Here is a 17,721-nt window from a genome sequence, read left to right on the forward strand (position 1 = left end):
TTTATTCTTTTTTCTATCTGGGTATTCGTTCGGATGCGTTTCATTTGGAGAAAAGTAATTCATTCGGAGAAAATAATTTATTCTTTTCAATATGCACGGAATAATTATACAAACGTTGTTACGTTTTAAATAGACAGTTGAACTCTGACCACTTTTAATTTTTTTTCCCTTCCATTTCCATCTTTGCCTTTGCTTTTTGCTCCTTCTTTTCCCGACTACCATTATTTTTCACTTCTCCACGTTCAATGTCAAGTTCTTTTTTATCTAGATACGTCATCTGCGTATGCTAGAAAATAAAACCTCTGTTTTTCTACCACGATCCCTCTTCCTACTTGACCTTTGCTCGGTTCTTCCACCAATTCTGTTTTAAATACTGTAAGCAAAGTTGAACCGAGCGTGAATCCTGTCCAGAATTCCTCTGACTTCTCCTTCTGTAAGTGATCAAACACTTAATCCCTTTTATTCACTTAATTGGTGACATGTTAAAAATAATAACGAGAAATTGAACGCACGCGCACACTTATTAACGACGTTTCGATTTGCATTTCAATAATTAATTCGGTTAGTCGTAAAATATTTTCAGTATCTTCGTTAGACACGTATTATCTTTGGTTAGAAATTACTACCTTCGTGTATCGTATAAATGATGTAACGAGAATCATTAAATACTCGTTAAGCACGAGGGTACTCGTGTTCTTGAGAAGCAGTCGTCGTTGAAAAAAGATCTATTACTTAATAATACACTTTCGATTTATTCTTGAACAGGAATCATTTCTCTCTCGGTTGTACTATATATTTTGAGCTAACTTTTCCATTTCTGAAAAATAATATCTAAAATACGGTACCGACCAGATAAAACACTGTAGAAAATATTCGATCGAAATATCGTATCTGGAGAAAATATTTTTGGTACAATTGGACCCAGAGAAAATATTTTAGGTAGAGTTGGACCCAAAGGAAATATTTTTGGTAGAGTTGAATCTGGAGGAAATATTTAATTTTATAAAATTAGTCGCTGTAATAATAAAGCTAGACCTTTGTCATTGGTAGGTAAATAAATGTGAAAATTTGTAAGAAAAGAAAACAGTGACGGTGAATGCGAGTTGAGAATGGATTGAAACACTTCTTCCAAGCATTTTCCACACAGTGGAAAGTAGCGTACCGTTGAAGCGGTTCTCGATAGGATTTTACGAAGATAAGCGTTGTCGTTGAATTCGTTTATCCTTGATATTTTGACAAGACTCGACGATAATGGGTCGTGAATTTCTTGTTGTAACCGGATTACTTATTCCGTCGTGGTTTACGGTATCGTTAACTTTCCAGGCTTGTGTGACTCTGTAATGAGCAGAAACACACGCAACAGCGACACAGAATCGACTACCTGTTACAGTCGAATAACTTTCCCACGATTCGATTCGAGGTCTGATGTTCCCCGTGCCGCTCTATTTCCCGGTGGAGAAATATCGATCCTTTCTAAATTATTTAATATCATCGTGCGAGTTACGTTGATTGCTTTAAGATGATTTGTTTAATCGTGCATCGATCCTTGTCCAAGAAGCGGACGTTGAACGTTTCCTTGCGAAGTTTCGGGTTCGTCTTGGAAAGATCGTAGCCACGATGTGGCACAAAGAGGGTAGGTAACACTCGACACCTCCGGGAACGAGATGATTCTGTCATTGAAGGATCAATCGAATCCTCGATTAAAGCTACGCGTAACAGATCTCGTTACAGTACGCTATTTTTTGTACACGATACGACGAATCGTATACTTTGTACGCGCAACAAGTATCGACTGTTAGTGTATATCGAACAAGTAGACGACCATGGGAAAACTTGGCAATCGAGAGTACTCGAGCGTGCTTCTTGCGTTTGGTCCACGTGTTTGGTATGTCACTCGCGTATTCGATCGATTTTGTTCTCCTTGAAACTGTCAAATATTCAAATCCGAGATACCGTGTACAGGTGTATCTTTTCATTGGTAATTACGAACACACGATGGACAAACTAGTCGTTCGTTGACTGAAAATTGTTATTTCACGAACGATGAGTTTCGCCTCGACAGCAGCTTAAATATCTCACGGATGAGGGATATTCTCGGAGATATACAGATTATCCAGCGAACCGAGTATTATTAATTTTACGAACGATGGAAGAGAGGAAGAGCCAGAGTGAAGGAAACTCTGACAATGAGTGATGGAAGGGTTGGAAATGATTATTTCGATAACATCTACACGAGGGTTTAGGTATCATCCGACCTCGATATTACCCGCACTGAACTTATTATACACGATGCCGATGGTATACCCGCGGAAGTAGATTCTCCATAGTTTGGATTTATTAGACACGATATTACCGATCCAGGATTCGTCCAACACTCTCTCACTCGCTCGGAACACAATAGACCCGATATCAACAACGTAGCAGTCGTTCAAAGCGATCTCATCTATCTAGGATTCAATAGACGCGATATCAACAACTTAGGTATCGTCCGACACGATCTTGGAAATTCAGGACTCAACGAATACGATACCTGCTAAGAGTTAGGATCTCGGGGCTCGGTTAACGCCACGAATACCCGCTGTCCAGAATCTAGAATCGAGTTTCTTCTATTTGAAATGCATTGTCATTCTCGAGTTTCAAAGGGATTGGAAAGTTGTTTAGAGATTGAAAAATTGTCATTTCACAAACGATAAGTTTCGTCTTCGTCAATTTGAAATATCTCACGGACGAAGTATACCTTACGAGAAGTACAGATTACGAAACGAATCGATTGTAATTCATTTTGCGAACGATTTTATTTTGATTATTTTTCGCTTATTTGGAAACGAAGTGTAATACGTATAGAAATATTTTATCGCTTCGTAGTCGCGGACGGAATATTTTAAACAAAGTGAAGTCAATTTACTCAATTTATTAACGGTTGATTCGTTTAATTTATTTACAATGAACAGCTGGTAAACTGTTATGTATATAAATTATATCACGTCTTAGAGACTGTAATCGTAGTCTTCACACGGTTAACGAACATCACTTTTAAAGTGTACAAAGTGGACCTTGTACATTAATTGTTTCAACGAATCTTTCGGTTCGTTAGTCAAGTATCCACTCTTCGTATTTCTAACATCGTCGGTGCAAGTATCGCGAAGTGCAAATACATTGTGCGATTGAAATTGTTGACTTTAACCGGCGATTATTGTTGACATTATGTACATTGGACTTCGATGTACACTTCGCGGCCACTTGACACTCGTTCTTTAATACAGTCTCGCTAATTTCTTGTCACTGTGCGTACGCATCGAAATTTTTTCCAAGAAAGTTGCAACGTGCAGTTTTCGGTGCAACGTATCCGCCCCGAAATATCGTAATTACGTCAGCGGCAGAACAAATCACCACAGTTGTAACAAGTTTGACAATAATGTAATCGAGTAACGAGTTATTATCGTTAATTGGATGCAACTTTCAATACGAATGTTCGGTTCGCAGTGCGTTTAATTATAATGGTAATTTTAACTCTTTGATCGTGTGACCCGTAACGTGCCCCAGTCAGTTAATTTATCCGCGTTAAATAGACCGTTCAAATATTATTCGAAACACTGAATTGTGTGTTAAATATCTTAGGGAATCAAATAGCTTCGTTGCGTCGATAATGTGATCGTCGAGTAAAGAAACTTGTTAACTTTCGCGAGGTTTCAATGTGATTTTAGAAAAAGCAAACCCCGTTTGAAAAAGTTTTTTTCAAAGAGCGAAGAGAATACCGTTCAATTTGTGTTTCACCGTGAATTTTTACATTATTATTCCCATTATTACCTTCAACGTTTACGTCATTGTTCGTTCTTCCCCCTCGCAAAATTCTACTGCCGTAATTTCAATATCGAGGTTCATTTTATCTCCTCCTGGGAACCCAGGCTGAATTCGCGATTAAGCGTGACTTATAAAAGGCAGTTCTTAAAGGAGAAAGGCTCTCGGTGGATTAAAATTACGATGTAAACAGGAGCGCGTACAGCTGTGAAAAGAGCTATGCCTGTTTTAAATTAAAAGTTCAGTTTGCCGTAGACTTGGTCCGCGGGTTTCTCGTAGCTGTTGATTTTTCGTCGTTTAAATAATTCCTGCGACGACGTCGAGGCAAGAAAATATGTTGTCCGGTTAATTACTTGTTAACCTAAATCGTGGGTATGTTTCTTTCTTTTTTTTTTCTCCACTCACGGTTTCCGCATCTGCATATGGTTGGTCGTTTTCACGATGAAAAACAATCCCTCTTTCGTCAACAAATATAATACAGCCCTTTCATCTTTAAGCTTGGAGCTTTGTTTGTTCAACGGTTGACAGGACCTTTAAAAATTAACGGTTTCATCTTCGTTTAAAAGTTCCTAGTAAACTGGGTCTTTTCTGTCCTACTATGAACAGAGTATAAACTTTTTTTGATACGACGTAAACGTGGCCACTGTCGGAGTCGCGTTTAAAAATGAAAAATTACCGGGCTGATGGAAAATTTCGAAATTTCGAAACTTCGTATCTAGAAAATTGTTTTTTTATTTCCGACACGTTGCAAGCTAACATTTTCGATAATTGCTGGACAATCCACCCCGTGTAGAAATAGAGATCCGAGCCAGTTTTCTCTGTACGATGACCACGCTATGTTTGGAGAGTACCACCCATGACACCGAGGCTTTGTCAATCACATTGCGTAACATCCATCGTCGATCTGTAAATTTAACCGGTAACGCACAACTCGTGTTCGTGTTAAGGACGAAATCACACTTTACGAACAGAATACAATCAACGCTCAAATCGAGACGTTCAAATATTGAAACAAGACACCAAGCAACGTTTTGAGGGAGGTAATCAGAGTGTCGGGTGGAAAAGTGAGGTCAGCTACGCGTTACATTTACCCGTAACTGTTCTTTTATTTTCGTATAGAAATAAATTAAAATTCAATCTTCGAAAAATCAAATGAAAAAAGAACGATTCAAAAATAGTGATTTTATTTCGAGTTATATATTTGCCATCGAAATTGTACGATAAGAAAAAACATTATTTAATACATGTAAAGTTTTTTGATCGTTTAAATCTTGCACGAATAGATACTAAGCATACGATAAACGTTCAACAAGAAGTAAAGCAATAAAGGTTAAAAAACGATAAATATTTAGGAAGAAGTAGAAAAATTGTACAACACTGACAATAGATGTCTGTAATGCGATAGTAAAGTATAGAAATTAAATAAGGAGAAGCTACTTAACTAGATTTGTTATTAGTTATCATGTTTATTTTATTTTCATAGATTTACCATCTTCCTGGCCAAATTGAAAATGACTCGAAATTAAAGGGTCGGAATAACTACAAATAAATAAATTATTCAATACTGCTACTGAATCGTTCTTTATTCACCGTATCGACAATGATTTCTTTGGTTACTATTTTCAATTTAGACATTTTTATGCGAGGAATCATCACCTTTTCTATTGTAGCATCGATCCCGTCACACCCAGCACAAGCTCCGTTTGAATAACCGGAAACCGTGTTCGTATAAGGATGGAATCCGAGATAGCGTGACACGTCGGTACCGTATCCTTCGACAAGAGCATCTAGCTACTGAAAGTATAATCTCAGGATTTGTAAAACGTCAGCCTTGGTTAGAAAGGCTTTTATAAATTCACCAACTGTCTGTCTGTAACTTTTGTAGAGTTGCGTTGAAGTTTCCATTATATACTCCATTCTATTGTGAATCGTCTTCGATTTCGTATTCGAGACTCAAGATGCAGACTCGATTCCAATATCCTTTCGTCACGAGGTTACGATGACGCGAGATAGGTAATTTCATTAAAAGTATTTTTGCGTGCAGGCATCGATTCACGTATATAATTTCGATGCAGTTGTACACGTTAATACGTCCTTTACTGAGAGGAGCGATACCATCAATTATATATATCGTAAATAAGTTACGAATCACGTAACGGAATTTATTAAAATATATTATCGCGGTACCTTTCAACGATGTTATCGTAATGACAAACACAATCACAGCCCCTTTTTCTTTCCAGCAGATATGATTCATCGCTTTTTAACACAGTTGGTAATGTTTCAACCTTATCGATGAATAATACTCGTGCACTTTTTCCTATCGTTGAGGTTCATACTTTTTTTACAAAATAAATATTTATCTCGGATCAGAGTCCTTTGAATTGGATTTCAGAGATTAAGTATCACAAAAGGTGGATGTTACGTTATGAAAATTTTATTTCGCGACTGAGGCCGAACCGGTATCGGCCTTCTAATCTCTAAATTGTCTGTTGGGAAACAATTTTTGTTTAATACACTTTGGTACGATCACTGCGCGTAACAGTCGGTTAATTTGATCGATTTTATTCAAATATTCAACGAATCTTTTCAATCTTCGTGTGTTATTTAATAAATGAGCGCTTTTGATCGTGGAAAGAGGAAAATTACGCAGTCACCGATACAAAAGCACGGAAAAAATTCATTTCATTGTAATATAAAATCAGATATTTCTTGGGGAGAGATCGAAAGATTAATCGACATGGTAGAATTGAAGCTTACGTTGTTTCTAATGAACAACGTCTTTGCGAAGTTTTACACGATGTTGTAAATCGTGTTATCGTGAAATAAAACTGTGTTACGTTATTAAGGATTTTCTTATTCGAAGAAAAGGAATAATATACGCAGTTTCTTTCTTTTTTTTTTACATAAATTGTTGGAAATTTATTTGAAATTTTAAAGGTCAGTGCAGAGGTAAGAGTATATCGCTCGGGAACTGGGTTAGGCTAACAGCCCTGATAAGTTGAATAGATAAACATGACCGATCGAAAAAGTCGGGTGTTCGTCAAGGCTGTAATCATTTTCCATTTATTTAACATGTTCTGTTACGCATCGACGGTTACGCGCGAATAATAAGTTATGTTCGTAGAAAATGGTAAACTCGGTCTAATTGGTTGATTAGGTCAATCTACAAATTGAGATCGTTATTCGAGACATAGATGACTTAACGAACGATTATGACTCGTTATCAATAATGATACCCATTGTTACGGGAATAATATTTCTTAGGAAAACTGCTACACAATTGCATTATTGCTATTTACTGTTGCGCGTATCGTTCATTACGATCAATTTGTGACCAACATGCAACAATTTGTTGCATCTACGGTTAAATTACATAATTAAACGATTGGATCTCGATCGGTTACTTTCGACATAATGATTCCACTTTTTTTTAATACGAGTATAATAGTTTTCGGATACACTCGGTTGTTATAGGTGCAATTTAATTGTTAATCATCACTTTACTTAAGTATACATTTAATTTATTTATGTACATATATTTCGTACTATTCGTTCAAGTCTAAACGACGTGGTCAAATTAAACCGATCACGAGAAATTAACGGTTGTAACGAACGTTAACGCTATATTGTCTACAAATAATAATCGTATAATCGCATCAAACTCAATTGGTCGTTTAAGATCACCGAGCAGTTATTATATTAGCTAGGTAAGATACTGTGGTACGAAGAATAGTTGGTTATTACTTAAATAGCTTCGAATAAATTTTTATGTAGACAATTATTCGGAAAAAATTGTTTTACTTTTATCATTTATCCGGACAATCATTATTCATTATTCGCAGTATTCGTTTGTAACGAGTAAACGTTTATTACGAATACTATAGACGATCAAGTAGGTATTTACTTGTTACGAAAATAATATAAATTCTTTTACGTACGTGTGTATATTTGCACGATAACGAAGATTTCAATTTGTTAAAAAATCGCCATTGGAAATGGCGTTGCATCGAGTACAATTCAGATTATTTTCTTATCGATAAAATCGATTCCGTGACTGCTTTTCAATCTCGTTATTCCGTCGAACATGCCTTATCTGGTCCGTGCCATATTTAACATTCGTTAAAGGAATTAGCATGTTAAATCTGATTCGATTAAGGAGAACGTCGCTGTTCAAAAAAATCTAGAACCTATAATCTACATCTATAATCGTTAACATTATTGTATCTGTAACATAAAATTACCTTTATTGTATTTGTTCTTAAATGAACCTATATCCATTTTTGACGAACGGAAATAGCGGAAGGGACAAACGTATGATCTATTTTCAATGCTGTATCTAGTAGAAGTTACCCTATTGTAAAATGACCGTAAATAATTTCCCTTTGACGTCTTTCGGGGGTAAGTTTATTCGTAAATTTCACGAATCTGTCTCGGCAATATGTTGAAACTGGGCGATACACGTGAAACGGTATTTTTTCAAAATAAAACCACTTTCCATTCGTTGAAGAGTCCTCTTTAGACGATGAGAGGAGAGACGCTTATAGAAATGCCACGTACACGTATGTTTTTCATTCAATCTCACGTAAGGTATTTAATAATAAAAACACGTGGTGGGGGAGGGGTGGATGCCGAGATCATCAGTTAGAAAATCTTAAAAATACGTTATTCTTTCCTTGTAAAATATTTCAATACTTAAAATGTTTCTAATAAAATGAAAACAGCTGCAGGGAAGAACCTATTCGTGTAAACGTGGTAATCGAAAGAAATCTCTGTCAATGTTTTATACGTTGCTTAATTATTGCTGTAAATGCATATTATTTATTCGAAACAGCTCATTCGAGTGGTTCTAAGAAACGAACAGACGAAGGATCTCTTTGCAAGAGTTAGCCAACGAATGAATTAAAAAGCAAATCGATGACAGAAGTTTGGGCTTGACCTAAATTACACAATTGTAACAAAGTTGTCTCAATAATATTCGGTATCAGTTTACAAAATGTATTTTATATACTCAGAAATTAATAATAAAGCAAAATTTACTAAAGAAATTAGTAAATGTCGATCAGTATCTATATTTCTTTCGTCGATGCTATTCGTTTCGTATCGTATGAAACTATTATTACTTGTAAAATACTTATTTTTAAAGATCGTTTTGTAAAGATAATTACGAATAACGTAAATGTCTCTCCTCCTTAATTTTAAACGTGACTGTTGGTATGTCTATTGAACTTTATGTAGTTCAGATTGTTTTGGATAATATCTAAAGATAAATAGTCGGTGTATTTATTGAGACTTGTGTAGATGAGATCATTTTGGATCGTAGCTGTATTGTCGGTATCGGGTCTTAGAAGACCCAAGTGTGCGAGATCGTTTCGGATGACACTTAAGTAGTCGGTATTTTGTCTATTGAGCTACAAGCCACAAGCGTGATCGTTTTGGATCACTATTACGTTATCGGTGTCGAGTCTATCGGGTCCTAGAACGGTGAGGTTGTGTTGGACGACTTCGATGTTATTAATTAGTTCAAACTGTACAGAATCTACTTCCACGACTTTAGGGCCATCGATATGGAGTCTAATAAGTTCTACGTGGGCGAAGTCGTGTGAGATGATACGTAAGTGCTTCGGAGGTGTTAACGAAATAATCACTTACGTGTCTCACAGTTTTCTCTACTCGTTTCTCTCTTCCTTTCGTTATACGTGAAATTAACAACAATTGATTCTAATCTATTATACAGATTATCGAAATTCATAATTTTGAAAACCACATACTTGAATTCTCGTAGGACTGGGTTTTTCGTTCCTCGTATTTGAAATCGGGTAGGACCAGGAAAATGAATTTGTGATTTTGGTGCTTGAAAACATATTTCAAGAACAAAATCGGTTCCCGATATTCGTGTAATGCCCTTTTAAGTATAACGCTCGATTCGATCATGCGTCCGATACGACGAGCATATACTTTTACTTACCAAAAGAATATAGCCGCGTCTTTGAACTTAAATATATTTTTATTACAAGTATTTACTTTCAAGAGAATAATTATATTATTAACTTTTTCAAAATATTCGGACGAACGAAAGCTCTGCGTTTTCTACATGACGGTGTTGGTATAGAAAATTATATAATTCCGTTTTTACCTTAGTCGTATTTATCGATCAATTAACGTTCTGTCGGTAGATTTTATAAATTATTTTGAATAATTATGTCTGAAAAGAATTGAAGAAAATGTCAAGCGATAAAATCCATAAAAGAACGTGTGTCTCCAGTCCAACCAAACCAGCAATTCTGATGTTTACTGTTAGCCCCATTAAACCGGGTAAACAAATGTCTTAAATGAAAAGGCTTGCGCATCGTCAATGGAGTTCTCTTCCTACGTTCGGTCCTATGTCAGTTAAACGACACTGAAAGAACTTAAGGAATTGAATTGGTTCTATCTAAGATTTAGATTCTCCAAATCTAACATTTTCTATCACGACTATTATTCAATTAAATCGCTGTCGAATTATTTAAATGGTAAAACATTTCAAACTATTATAAACGTCAATAACACTGTACAAGTTCTTTTTAATTCGAAGTCGAGGAATTTTTAAAAATCTAGAATTGAGAAGCAAATTACACAATCGGTTAACCAGTAACTGGTAAGGCGGTGTTCAACAGACCCCAATGAATTTTATTATTGTCGAAAATGCCTATATACATTTAAACCATTTAAATCATACAAATTAAGGGTTAAATATTTATTCTTAAGAGAATAGATCTTTACGTTTCATCGAATCGAACACCCGGAATTTCAACCTAATGATCATCCAATTCTTAATTCTTAGTCAAACCTAAACGTACCAAGTGACGAAATAAATTTTAACGGTGGCGTTAAACCCACAGCCTCCACGTTTCGTAGAATTTTTGATGTTCATAGGCGAAACGAATGTAACGCGAACCATCTTTCCGCTCGCGTACGTATGATTTATTTAACAGCTGGGTTCTCGAGTAGCGCCGATAATTTACCGCACGATAATAAGCGCGGCTCGTTCGTTCGCAATTTAATTAGCGGAAATCGGTATATTTCGCAAACACACATCCGCGTCGGAATAAACAGTGGCGTATAATCGATACTTTTGAAGCCGTAACGATGCTTTCTCTTGTTTTCTCGCGCATCCAATAAAAGTGCATCGCGTAATGGATTTATTTTTATCCTTTCACGTTTCTCGCTCCGTGCCGATAGGAGGAGGTATCCCCGTAGCAATATTCTTTCTCCGTGTATCACGTGAGGTATGAAGGGAACACAAACGTCGGCGACCTGAAAAAATTCCATTACACGGTTCGGTGCGATTAGCATGACGATTCCTCCGTGTCGTTCGTCGATGGCTGCCGATATAAATCTTGGATCCCCGCGCGGTTACCATTCGCTTATTGGAAGGCAAACGAAGGCCGACGTGTCACGCGATGATCCGAGCCGATGTTCCATGCTTCCCTTCTTAAATATCAATTTTCAATGACTGATTACAAGCCGTCACGACCGCGCCTCGCCTCAACGGAAAGGGAGGCGCAGCGCAGAAAATATCACATCCTTTCGATCCGTGTTGCACAATTCGCCACTGACCGAAAACGAATGCACGTCTCGTGGGCCAATCTGGTCTATACCAGGTTGCTCGATAACTTTTGTCGTTCGATAAAACTTATTCAACGAATATACGTCGTTCGTACGACATTTTCTACTTATCTCGGTGCGTAAAATGTTCCGTTACGTTAAATTGAAATGTATTGTTTCATTCCCGTTTGTAAACCTCCCAATGAACTACTACGTGTGCGCGCCTCTTTAGATTAAAACGCGATACAGACACGTTCGATGATAGCAATCGGATCGAACACCTTTCGTGCGATCGTTCTGCTTCGTATAGGGGGTACACCGGCAGCAACAACATTCTGCATCGGTGATACACGCTGACAGAAATTATCCGATTATAATAACGTTATGGTATAAATCCAGAGTTACGTGCGGAAATGTAGGTCAGAGGGTGTTCGACTGTGTTCGCCCTCATTGTCCCCTTCTCTCTCGTGTATTGTTCAAACAGCGAACGAAACTTTTCTATATCGGATACATTAGTTATTGAAACGGGAGGGGGAATTATATAAGTGCTCTTATTATTGTAACTGAATGTATTGAAATTGTCGTTTAAACTTTACACGTTATTGATCAAAGAGGGTACACTCGAACCGTCCATATTTTACTATCGAATACGAGATGAAATGTAAATTCTTCGACTTCTAAATTTTGTGAGATCAATTAAGGTATAAATTGTATCCGGTGTAGGGAAATACTCTTAAGAAATATATCTACATAAAGATCTGTTAGGATGTTGGAAAAAAATGGATGGAAACAAATTGCACAGTCTCGACGAACTGTTCAAGTAGTATAACTTCTTTTTGGTGTATCCGACCGCTCATTTTCCAGATAAGATGGACGAAATTAAAATTCTGATCTTATTCGACTCGAAATACATTTTCTTTCTAAAAGAAGTAAAAATTCTTATATCGTTTCTTTTTCTAAAATGAATATTTCCGTTTGCGTTGCATCGTTCGAGTAGTTGTAACAGTACTGTTACACAACTGTCGCAGTTTCTGTCTTTGGAATTGTCGCGTTCTTATCCTCACTATTCTAATTGTATTTCACTTGCTCTCACTGTTTCTCACTTTCGTACCCAACGTGCTCAATGACGGACGAGCTGAAAATAGATGAAAGCTCCAATTCCTGAAACGTTTACCTGTTTCTCCTGGTCGAGGAGCAAAAGATGCACTTCCGAGAAGTATTATCGTCCGAGGTACAAAAGAAGAAAGCCATTTGTAGTTGTAAATATTCATCTTAAAACTGAATTATATACAAGACTTTTATGAATATTTTAGCTTTCGACTCAATTCATCTCTAACCCTAATTGTCAATTGTGTCTCCAAATTGTGCGCTTCTTAAACGGTTATAATTTAAGAGTTACGTATTAAACGAAATGCATTTTTATTTCTGGTCTTCTCCAGACTTCAAATGACTCGATTAATTCAGTCGGTGTATACTTTTGAATCGATAATTGTATACGCTTCGTATTTTGTATAATCAATTATACACGTAGATAGATATCTAAATAAAATATGCATTCGCTGCGATGCATAACTTTTCTGAATAAATGATGGCTAGAATGATAAAATAATGAAAATTACGACAATATTTATGAAAATTATCGTGAAATAGATAGACAGTACGATACCGTTTTATACGTGAAACGGAGTATGCGTGTACTGAAAAAGTCACGCGAAAATATCGAGATAGTGGAAGATAGTAATTGAGAAGGGAGATAATCATTGATCGAAAGCATGTTTCGCAATGGGTGCTATAAAGTATTAAGGAAGGGATTAATATTCCATGATCATAATGTACATTACGACGTCTAAAAGTAATGTTCAATTTATGTGCAAAAATTATACCTACTGTCTCATTGGATCACGTAAACTGTGGACGATACATGGCGCAGTTGCCATGTAACGTCTCTATTTTTGTCAACTCGTCACACTATTGATTACTTCTATAATGTCACAACATTTACCTTGTTAATGTGTTATCGATCACGAGATACTTTTATCCGTTCGTTGTTTTAAGCTTTTTGCAGCCAGCGAGTAAGAGTCGTGTCAAACGTTGTCCTTTTTCGACTGTCACATATCACTCTTCATTTGATACTCGTCCACACCCAACACATATTTATCAATCGAGGATTGGTCTATTTTCGTACTCGATAGCAGAATATACACTACGATACATAAAAAGTTTTACTTAATGGTAAATGATTTCAACTTGTAGGGTTTTTTTTAAGTTTTATTCGTACAAAATCGTTACTCGTACCGTATTTGACAGTTGAATTGTTTTAGTTAACCGTGGATGAATTTTTCAAGATCTCTTCGTTAAATTTGCATACCGTAATCGCGTTCTCGCATAAACATAATGTATAAAAATTGTAAACTAGTTCCGCCGGATAGGGTCACGAAATCAGATATTTTTTTATCGTCTGTCAGCCGGTAATTAAATTATATTATACGTTCGCCTGGCTATTAAATAGAATTATTTTTCACACGAAAGCTTTGTAGATACATCAGTTGTTCCTTTTGTTGTTAGCGTAGAGCTGTATACAATTTTGGAAGATTGGATAAAAAAATAAAAATCTAATATCGTTCGTTTACGGTGAGCATAGCATCGTTTAACACTGTTGAAATTTTAGTGGTTCCTCGTGTTCGTTACTGAATATTTAGGATTGCAATCGATCTGAGAAAGGAGTGAGATTGTTCCTTACTGTGGAATTATTGCTGTATACATTTTGGGGAGGTTAAATGCGCAAATTTATCTACAAGACTTACTCATAGTATACTCGAACTGAATATAATTTATTTCGTTGAAAAGTATTGGGATACAATAATCGTTTCTGTTAATTTTGTACGATATTCCAAGAGATATCTCGAAACTGAGATTTACACGATACAATGTATCGATTTAATGAACAAAATACTTCCAAATCGAACAGAAATTTTCGTTACGAAGCGGGAACTCTTACATAATGGAATTGTTTAATGCATAACGGTTCAGAAGGATCCATTGACCTTTTCATATTTCGAAAGCACATTTCAGCAGGTTATTACCGTCATCGTGGAACAATAGCTTCGCTCGTGATTTGCCTTGGAATTTCGAAGTTCACGTGGTTCGTTAAATGTCAAGCTGTTCGTTATTTGAAGTCGCTATTATTTTTCTGATGACATAGTACTCAATAAACAGTAGCTTTAACGAGTACGGATGATCACGTGTCATATTTCATCAGCGAGGTAATTAACTTGTACATTAATCCTTCTATAACAATATTAGAAATGCTATGAATAATTAAAGAAATTATCGTTGTTCCAAAAATCACTTGCACTTGTACACTGTATGGAGGCATCTAATATTATTATCTCATAAAACATCGATTTATTTTTATTTCGTTACTGGGAAAAATGACAGGAGTCATTTATCATATTTGAATATTTATTTAATTGAATTTCAGGTAAAAGATTTGTTACTTGAGTATTTATTGAAGAAATAAATTTTTAGAACCATTAATTATCGGTTGATTACATATTTGCATGCAAATGACAGAATACGCATTAAATTTATGCCCTTCGCGTGAAATTCTGTTTTATTTACATCGACATTACATATGTATTACTCCGCTATTATAATACAACCGATTTTCCGAACCAGAAATCATCGTTTATTTCAATTTCTCAATATGCCTCCGGATTTTTAACATTGCACACAAATGATAAATAAATGATTCGTGGAATTGTTAATATTTGCCGGCGGATCGTGTTTGAACAATTTTCCATTACCAAAACCAATATTGCACATTCTGATTGTTCTTCGAAGTAGTATTAAATAATTTATTTTCTCTTTGTGTACTAAAATTACTTCTCTAGACGAATACAAATTAAGAAACAATCGAGCGATCATTCCACCTGAAATTCGAAGAAAAATCAACCTTGTTTCTATCATTTTACTCGGTGCGTATTGATCGTATAACAATTCGATCGTAAATCTTAGAAAAAAATTCAAGGGATGCGGCGATATTTTCTATCGTTAAGTATTTAGGATTCTCGAACAAAAATTTTCGAAAGACAGAAATCTACGAATTTACAGTGAAATAAATAAATAAAGTATTTTTCATTCAATAATTCAAATTCCAATTTTTATACAACGAGTAACGGACTGCAAATTTGTTCCTCTTTATTCGTGGCTCGATACTTTTGTCCAGATACAAATTACTCCCGTTCTTGTTTCCCAGTAAAAATCGAGAAAGGTATATACGGATAATTTACTCAAATGCTAAACCGCAATTTTGGTTTCATTCGTTGTGTTACATTTAATTCCGTGTGTGCCATTGAGTCGCAGCACGTCCTCGTAAATATAGAAAGGCAATGGAATTAAAGGTCACCGGTGTCCGCAACCTGTGTCGAGGATTTTTCCAGAGACACTTTGATAAATTATCGCACATCCGACTAGTGAAAAAAGAAAGAACGACGTGTCGTCCGAAAATGATTTATGTAAGTCGGGAGTCACGTTAAATATTTCGCCATATTATTCCTGGTGAAACCGTTTGTCAAGTTGGACCTTTAAGTGATTTCGGGTCTTGGAAGACATTTCGATGCCTTATGTTGGATCGATAAGTTGGTTTTTGTCACTCGTCACTGGAGCATTTCTAATAAGTTTCGTCGTTCGATGAGAAACGGAGCTGTTAGGTTCGTCGTTTTATTTTTCGAAAGATGGTGTTACTGTTTGATTACCGGCACACATTTTTTTTAAATATTACGGTAACGAAATATCACGTATAAAAAATTTTTGCTTCGTCCGGCACTCTTTAAGAGCTAAATAAAACGAAATTAAAATAAAACTGTGTCAGCTTCTGGCTGGACACTGTTGTACACAGTACAGAGAAGCTGTTTCGAAATTTGAAATATGTTACATCAGTAAACCTTGGTTACAATTGACGTAGCTGTTCAACTCTACTCTTTTCTTTTCTTCTATGGAATCTATTAGTCTATCCCATAAGAATGTTTTACGTTCGCATATTCCTGGTTATCGAAGTGGACGCGTAGATCGGAGTGTTTACTCACAGCACACATTACGTGCGTGTGAAGTGATCGATAGAAAATGTGTCTCGGTTACTAGGTCTAGTTCAACAGAATTTTATAGTAGATCGTACAGGTATAGACATGCGATCCGTTCGTGTCTCCTAGGCCAACAGTGACCTTATCGTTGCACGTGATATTTTTTTTATTTCTACTTGCTCGTTTTCCGAACACCCGTCGTCACCTCGTGAAACGACCGCGGTTAATTTTTCAACAACGCGGGAACGTGTGCTTTGATACGAGCTTTTCACTTTTTCTCTCTCACTGTTTTTTCTTTTTTTTTCTTTCTTGTTATCGAAACGTCAGATTAAGGACGTCATCGTCGTACACACCGAGTAACGGGTATTTATTTAATTCGTCCCGTGGTAATAAAAGCACACTGGAAGTGTGCGAGAATCGTTTTGCAGTTTTAATTACTCGTTCGATCGAACGTTTCTTCCGTCTATTTCCACCTTCGTACATTGTTAATATTACGTCGATCTTCCAAAGACAAAACCAAAAATCTTCGTCACCTTGAAATCTGCCATCTAGTCTAAACGATGCTAAAGATTACTTCTCGAATTATAAGTGATTTTTCAGCATTTTCGTTTTCACGTTTCTTCGAGATATTTTGTGATCTACAATAACGAATATTTTTTGCAAAGTTGCACAATACGGATATTGCAAAGGCTTTGTCTTTTATTAGGATAAATATAAAAGATATTTTTCGAGTAGTGTAGGTTGTGAAATGATAATTCTACTTTGCTCTGTATTCGGTCTGTTATTTAATTATTTGCTCACTACTTCGATATCGAAAGCCGACGTATCGAAATGATTTATGATGCTGGACATCAGAATAATCCTGGCATACGTAATGCGGATTATTTATCCATATAGGGTGTTCTCTTGTAGGTACATACCAGATGCGCGAAAAAGATGGAGTGCAAGATTGTTGCGTATTAGAAATGAAACGATAAAAATTAATTCTCAGACTTTTAGAAGTATGCATCAACTTCGAAGTACATATTTGACAATTTGCGCAAGGAAATAGTAAATTTCGTTCATTACGAAAGAAATAATTAAGAAGAGTGCAAAAGTGAAAGATTAGAATATTATCCAAGATCGTACAAAGTCGAGAATTCATAAATGAAACAATTAGTTGTTTTATAATAACCGTCATACGTTATTTTATAATTAACGTCATACGCATTTGACGCGATTATGTAACAATGAAAACAAGAATAATCCAAGAGTG

This window comes from Ptiloglossa arizonensis, chromosome 13 (genome assembly GCF_051014685.1).
Source record: "Ptiloglossa arizonensis isolate GNS036 chromosome 13, iyPtiAriz1_principal, whole genome shotgun sequence".
Taxonomy (NCBI): Eukaryota; Metazoa; Arthropoda; class Insecta; order Hymenoptera; family Colletidae; genus Ptiloglossa; species Ptiloglossa arizonensis.